The sequence below is a fragment of the Coenobita brevimanus genome, chromosome 1, assembly GCF_032717465.1.
Source record: "Coenobita brevimanus isolate Jiangsu-jjx chromosome 1, ASM3271746v2, whole genome shotgun sequence".
Classification (NCBI taxonomy): Eukaryota; Metazoa; Arthropoda; class Malacostraca; order Decapoda; family Coenobitidae; genus Coenobita; species Coenobita brevimanus.
The window spans coordinates 63257059-63264731 of NC_136954.1; positions in this window are offsets into that span (position 1 = coordinate 63257059).

The following is a 7673-nucleotide window of genomic DNA, read 5'->3' on the forward strand; positions in this document are numbered from 1 at the left end:
CACCCACACATGCAGACAGCCAAAACAACCCCTTCACCCACCCACACATGCAGACAGCCAAAACGACCCCTTCACCCACCCACACATGCAGACAACCAAAACAACCCCCTCACGACAAGCACGTCTTAGCCTTGCTGCCACCCAACGATTGTTCTCGCCCACGCTTATAACCAGAAGACTAACCCCTTCACTCCCTGCACATCTTTGTATGCTTGTTAACTTTAGATTATTGTATTCTTTTCAGGGAAGACCTCATAGTGTGTGTGTGTGTGTGTGTATCTGACTCCTGGCAGGGGTTTCACAGCTCGTTCCCAGCGGCCCAGCAGTCCTCCTACGTATCACACATCTCCACATGCCACCACTTCGGCGCTGTCACCCACCGTTCATAGTGAATACATGCTAGGATTGTATCATACAGGATTATTGCATTGGTATGAGCGTAGGTGTTTTTACGACATATCGGTGGGTCTTGCGGTAGATCATTAAAATTTGCTTTAATGAATTTCAGATCCATAATGTGTTCCCTGCCCCAGCCTGCAATCCATTGGGACTGCAGGCCACCTCACTGCTGACTCGGCCACCGCTCTTCCCCCCCCCCATCCTCCTTTTAAAGATTGCATTTTTTTTTTTTTTTTTTTTACGCTGTTTGTTACGATGACGCACTTTTCATACTGCTAAGGCTACTATGAAATTACTTTATTCGTCAGAAAGGTCCTGTGTTAGTGAAAGGGGTTCTTGAAAGCTACATCTAGCATCTCTAGTTCGAAAATTTTGCGCCAAAGATGAAAATTTTTAGAATCAAATAATAGTAACAGAAATAATAATAATAATAATAATAATAAGAAGAAGAAGAAGAAGAGGAAGAAGTAGAAGACTAACTGTTAGAGACACTTGCTGGTTTCCACCTATGAGAATACTGTTTTTTGTAATAACGCAAAAACCGTTGGCCAAACTGCCACCAAAACGTATACAGACCTGTTCCAATATCGGACAAAAGTTTTAGGGCCAAGAAGTGCCATATTTATGTTTTGTTTTTTCCTGTGTGGAAGAGTAAATTGTTGAAAAGTGAGGTGTTCCGAATATCATAATGTGACACATGATGACCTTCAAGGATTTTCCATACAAATGTTTGGAAAATAATTTTATCACGGGATTTCCTTCCATGTTAATGTATTTATTGCAGTTTTGGAGTAAAATGAGGTTGAAAATCTTGGTTTTTGGACATTTTTGGCCCTGTGACCTTGAAATGTAGGTTGTCACTGAAAATGGGCCAGTGTAATTAGGTCATGGTGCTGTACATCTCAGTCAGTATGGTGAAAATCGTGGACGGAAAGTGATGGAATAATATTGTAAATAATAACGGATACAAAAATCTTCACCTGTGGTAATAGGTGATCAGTAGTAATAATGGTAATGCCATAAAGGAATTAAACTTTCAGCATGATCACATCTTTAATTCAGATTACCATCACTTTTTATGTTGATAGACGTAGCCGAGGTGTTAATTGGATAGAGATGGTAGGTGTATCATAGATGTAGCGTAGATCGCATTAGTGACCAGTGTTGACAGTGCTGCCATTGTACAGTAGATAATCGTAACTCAGGAAGTGGAGATTGACGTGGGCAGCTATGGATAAAATCGTGAGGCGTTGGAAAGCTCGTTGCGGGGTAGGTGCCACTCTGTCTCACTGGCCTCTGTCTATCATGTAACGTTGGTGAGGTGAGTTATAGGCTCCCTTTGATTACGGAGTTTATTTTACAGTCATATCGAGATGTGATTGACAGCGTAACGTGGCGTGACGGCAAACCTCCCAGTTACTCTGTCTCCCAGCTTCTGACTTCGATCGTTCTCTTGGGCTCTCTGACTATGCCGTCTGAAATCTGAGAATATGTACGGCTTGGTGGGGAAGTAGTTTCAGGTAAATTTCCATGGGTAGTTTCCTTGACGTCAGATAACTGGTTCAAGCTGGTTAACCTGTTCGTATCATGAAATTCTTGTATCGTCTGAACTAAAAGGGGTTTGTTTGAGATACATTTTGTGTCGCGACATTCTCGATGGTCTGGGACAACAGGATTGTTGATACACATCATGTGGATTGACATTCCAAGTGAGAAATTGTTTGTCTCCAGCAGACACTTCATACTGCACATTGTGATATGAGGTATATATTAGTGCCTATAATTATTACATATCTGCTGTATAACTGTTACATATGACATATTAACGCCTATTTTTTAGTGAATGGGTTACTGTGGTTATATTGAGAGAGTGGACGCAAATTCATAAACCCACGAGCAAATTCTCTGTCGCAGCTAAGATATATTTACTGAAACAACAGGAAAACAAGAGTGCACAGTACAGTATAATCCTGTGTCTCGTTTTCTTTTGCATGAACAATTTCTCAGTTACGGGAATGATATCATAACAAGCTGTTAGAGTGCGTGGAAATGAAACTGGATGCCAGAACGTCGTAGAAAACATCGTTGTATATTGCTAGAAAGTCTTAGTGGACTCTCTCTCTCTCTCTCTCTCTCTCTCTCTCTCTCTCTCTCTCCACACACACACACACACACACACACACACACACACACACACACACACACACACACACACACACACACACACACACACAGGGGGGAGAAAGTCTGCGGTCTTTTTACGCAGTCTTTCATTTAAAAGCAGTTCACCCATTTATTTTTTCATCTGTCCATCCATCAGTAGGCCCGTTCACCCATCTGTCAGCTCATCCATCCATCCATCCATCCATCCATCCATCCTTCCGTGGCAGTGATCCTTGCAGTAATCGTTTCACGCCTGTTTTTCTCATTAGTCAGTCAACCATCCTTCCATCCACTCGACAGTCCATTAGTTAAGTCAGAAATATTCATTCATTCATCCATCTGACCATCCATCCATCCACCCATCCTCCCGCTGTCCACCAACTTCCCTTCCTTATCTGTCCTCTCGTTATCTCCACTTCCGCGTTCCTCCACCCCCCACCACTCTCTCTCTCTCTCTCTCTCTCTCTCTCTCTCTCTCTCAATTTTTTATCTCTTCACTACGATTTTTTGGTTTCTCGCACTTGCTACTTCCAGACAATTTCATTCAGTCAAGGTAGATGTGAAAGAGTTAGTGGCCGATCCATTGTTATAGCAAGTGAATTAAAAATACTATATATCATCATCATTATCATCATCATCATCATCACGACCCATTTCCCCAGGTAAAGAAGGGGTGAGGTAGGGGTCCGAAACCTGGAACACCTGGGGGTAAATAATTAAATGTATCGCCAGTTGTTAGAAGTTAATATTCTTTTTACTGGTGTCTCGTTCCCATAAAAATTTCTCTTCGGATTCTGTCTTGCAAGGTGCTGAGGAAAGTATTAAAAAAAAAGTATCCTAAAAAGTATTTCAAAAGTATTTCAAAAGATCCTAACCACATTTACGATAGAGAAGTCTCCATAGTAATGCAATTTTTGAATAATTATGTTTAGTTTTTTGCACAGTGTATTCACCCTAGTTTGATTGTTAAGTATTAGGTAGCCGTATGAAGTAGAATTATAAGCATGCATTTTTGTACAGCTTGAACGGAAAAAAATGTGAATATAGTAGATGGTTCTCTGTTTTACTTAATGGCCGTATTTTCTGTATCAGTGTACATTAGGTGTCTGCTTTGTTATTATTATTTTATTATTATTATTATTATTATTATTATTATCGCTGGTATATTTCTGGTTGATGACCTCGCAACAAGGAAGTTCGTGGGGTTTGTAATTCGGTTTCATTCTCTCTCTCTCTCTCTCTCTCTCTCTCTCTCACACACACACACACACACACACACACACACACACACACACACACACACACACACACACACACACACACACACACACAGGGGAGAAAGTCTGCGGTTTTTTTACGCAGTCTTTCATTTAAAATAAGTTCATCCATTTATTTCTTCATCTGTCCATCCATCAGTAGGCCCGTTCACCCATCTGTTAGCTCATCCATCCATCCATCCATCCATCCATCCATCCTTCCGTGGCAGTGATCCTTGCAGTAATCGTTTCACGCCTGTTTTTCTCATTAGTCAGTCAACCATCCTTCCATCCACTCGACAGTCCATTAGTTAAGTCAGAAATATTCATTCATTCATCCGTCTGACCATCCATCCATCCACCCATCCATCCATCCTCCCGCTGTCCACCAACTTCCCTTCCTTATCTGTCCTCTCGTTATCTCCACTTCCGCGTTCCTCCACCCCCCACCACTCTCTCTGTCTGTCTGTCTGTCTGTCTGTCTGTCTGTCTGTCTCTCTCTCTCTCTCTCTCTCTCTCTCTCTCTCTCTCTCTCTCTCAACTGTTTACCTCTTCACTATGATTTTTTGGTTTCTCGCACTTGCTACTTCCAGACAATGTCATTCAGTCAAGGTAGATGTGAAAGAGTTAGTGGCCGATCCATTGTTATAGCAAGTGAATTAAAAATCTATATATCATCATCATCATCATCATCATCATCATCATCACGACCCATTTCCCCAGGTAAAGAAGGGGTGAGGTAGGGGTCTGACACCTGGAACACCTGGGGGGGGGGAATTAAATGTATCACCAGTTGTTAGAAGTTAATATTCTTTTTACTGGTGTCTCGTTCCCATAAAAATTTCTCGTCGGATTCTGTCTTGCAAGGTGCTGAGGAAAGTATTAAAAAAAAAGTATCCTAAAAAGTATTTCAAAAGTATTTCAAAAGATCCTAACCACATTTACGATAGAGAAGCTTCCATAGTAATGCAATTTTTTGTATAATTATGTTTATTTTTTTGCACAGTGTATTCACCCTAGTTTGGTTGTTAAGTATTAGGTAGCCGTATGAAGTAGAATTATAAGCATGCATTTTTGTACAGCTTAAACTAAAAAAAAATGTGAATATAGTAGATGGTTCTCTGTTTTACTTAATGGCCGTATTTTCTGTATCAGTGTAGGTGTCTGCTTTGTTATTATTTATTATTATTATTATTATTATTATTATTATTATCGCTGGTATATTTCTGGTTGATGACCTCGCAACAAGGAAGTTCGTGGGGTTTGTATTTCCGTGTAATTTCTCTCTCTCTCTCTCTCTCTCTCACTCTCTCTCTCTCTCTCTCTCATTAAGTCAGTACCGCCCTGATAGTGTGGCAAGGGGAGAGAGATAGAGAGAGGGGAGAGGGGAAGGTAAGATAGGGAGAGAGGAAGTGAGAGGAAGAATAAGGAGAGAGGAAGGGGAAAGTGAGAGAGACGGAGGGAAGGGGGAGAGGGAGGGAGAAGGGAGAATAACATAGGAAGGGAAAAGGTAAGGGGAGAGGAAAGGTAAGATAGGGAAAAGCGGGAGAAGAGAAGCGGAAAGAGAGGAAGAGAAAGATAATAGGAGTAGGAAGGACACACGCTAGGAATAGGAGAAGGAAGAGAGGAAGCGATAGAAAATGAAGGAAGGGAAAGGCAGAGGGAGGGGGAGGACAGGAGAGAGAGAAGGAAGGAGGGGAAACACAAGGGGGGGAGGACAGGAGAGAGAGAGAGAGGTGGAAGGAAGGAAGGAAAACAGGGGGGGGACAGGAGAAAGAGAGAAGGAAGGAAGGAAAAGACAGGCGGGGGTGGGAGGGGAGACAGGAGAGAGAGAGAGAGAGAGAAGGAAGGAAGGAAGGAAGGAGGCGGAATGAGGGAGGGATTGATAAGAAAGGGTGGGATAAGAGGGATAAGTGGAGGATAAAGAGTGCAGCAGAAAAGGAGAAATGTATGAGAGAGAGAGAGAGAGAGAGAGAGAGAGAGAGAGAGGTGTAAAAATCTAGGGTAAAGATATGGAGTGTGGTGGAAGGGGTAGGTAAAGTATTGGGCCCTGGGGACATAGATAAGGCCCTCTCTCTCACTCCCTCTCACTCGCCCTCTGTATCTCACTTTCTCACAAGGCAGGGAGGAGGGGGTGTTGTTCTTGGATTTTCTCTCTCAGACTTCTTGCCTCCTCGCTGCTTTGGTTTTCGTCATGGCGTCTGTGTGTGTGTGTGTGTGTGTGTGTGTGTGTGTGTGTGTGTGTGTGTGTGTGTGACAACACCTAGCCTCGGGCCCCCTCACTTCAAGAGCGAGTATTGTGGAATTGACTTAAAGTTATTGGTTCCCTGACACTGTAATGGGTAGAACGCCATGTTGGATTGACGGTCATTCTTCAGTGCGTAACAGGTGGCTGGATGGATGGAATGTATTGGTCGTCTGTCCTTAACTCCTTATTCCAAAGGTCGTCTTTGTTTGCACACCACAGAGTGGGCGAGGCACGATGTGTCTCCTTAGTGATGATGATGATGATGGAGGAGGAGTAGGAGGTTCTTGGGGAGAATTTTTTTTTTTTTTTTTTTTTTTTTTGAACAACCGGGAACGCCTAGGAAAGCGAAATTTCACAAAGTGGTAGTGCTCTACCTGGATGAAATTCTGGGCAGGGTGAAACCTCCCAGGGCCGCACCCTCCGGTATATGTGACCATTCCTTTTTTTTTTTTTTTTTTTTTTTTTTTTCCCCCCCTTAGGAAAACGAAATTTTTACACAGTGATAGTCTTCCACCCATGACAGGTTTTTAGCAGGGTTGGCTCCTCACACTCTGTCTTGGAGCAGCGGCCCCCGAGGTGGGGCAGCGCCAGTTTTTAGTATAGGAACATGAAATTATGCATAGTGATAAATCTTCACCCCTACCAGGCTTTAGGCAGTGTGGCATCCCTTAGCAGCCCCGCCCCCCTTCCCAGCTGGACGGGGTGGGCAACCTCTGGATGTCCTGGCCAACGCTGTGTGCATAGTTACCTTTATATTTCTACCTAGAAACTCGAAATTTGCACAGTGTTAGACCTTCACCCGGACCAGATGTTAAGCAGGGTAGGACTCCATTCGCCCCCCACGGGAGGGCAACCCCACAGGGGAGGCAGTGCCATAGTTTCTTAACTGGGAGCACGAACTTCTGATCAGTAGACTTCCACGCAGATCAGGTTTTAGCCAGGGTGAAATCCCCGGGCCCTTTCTCCCCCTTTCTCAGTAAATGATTATTTCTTTCCCCTTTGAATAGGGCAGGGAGAGTACGACTGTTAAAGGTGCCCCTTGTCTTCTTAGGGCGAGCAGTAGTAGTATTTACATTTGCTTTGAGCCTTTAGGTTTCAGAGTTTGCGGTGGAGTGAATTTGTAACTGTTGTTTCCTGTAGATTATTTTACTGAGCTTTGGAGAGATATAATCGAAGTGGGGGGATTATATATAGCCATCATAACTCCTTCACCGCTAGACTTGTAAGCTGAATAACTGTCTTCGGCAGACGCGAGAAAAGTGAAAAATCACGTCATCGTTGTGGAAGTGCTAAATGTATTGAACTACGGTAACAGCCACTTGCTCGTACGCTTAAAAGGCGGTATTATGGGACTGACCTAACTGTTACAGTATCTACTGTAACTCCGTTATCAATTTCTGACCCTTTTCCTCCCCCATTAGGGCTCGAATACAGCTCCCATCTCGCTACAAGCACACCTTTTATGTCCAGCTGTCTAATGCAAAAGTGAACAGGTACTGTGTTTCGTATATACAGCCGGTTAACTGTGAAACTGTCTTTTCCCCATTGCCTATGATCTAAGTTCGTATTTTTGTCGGTTAAGGAAGCTCCCTAACACCTCCTTCTTA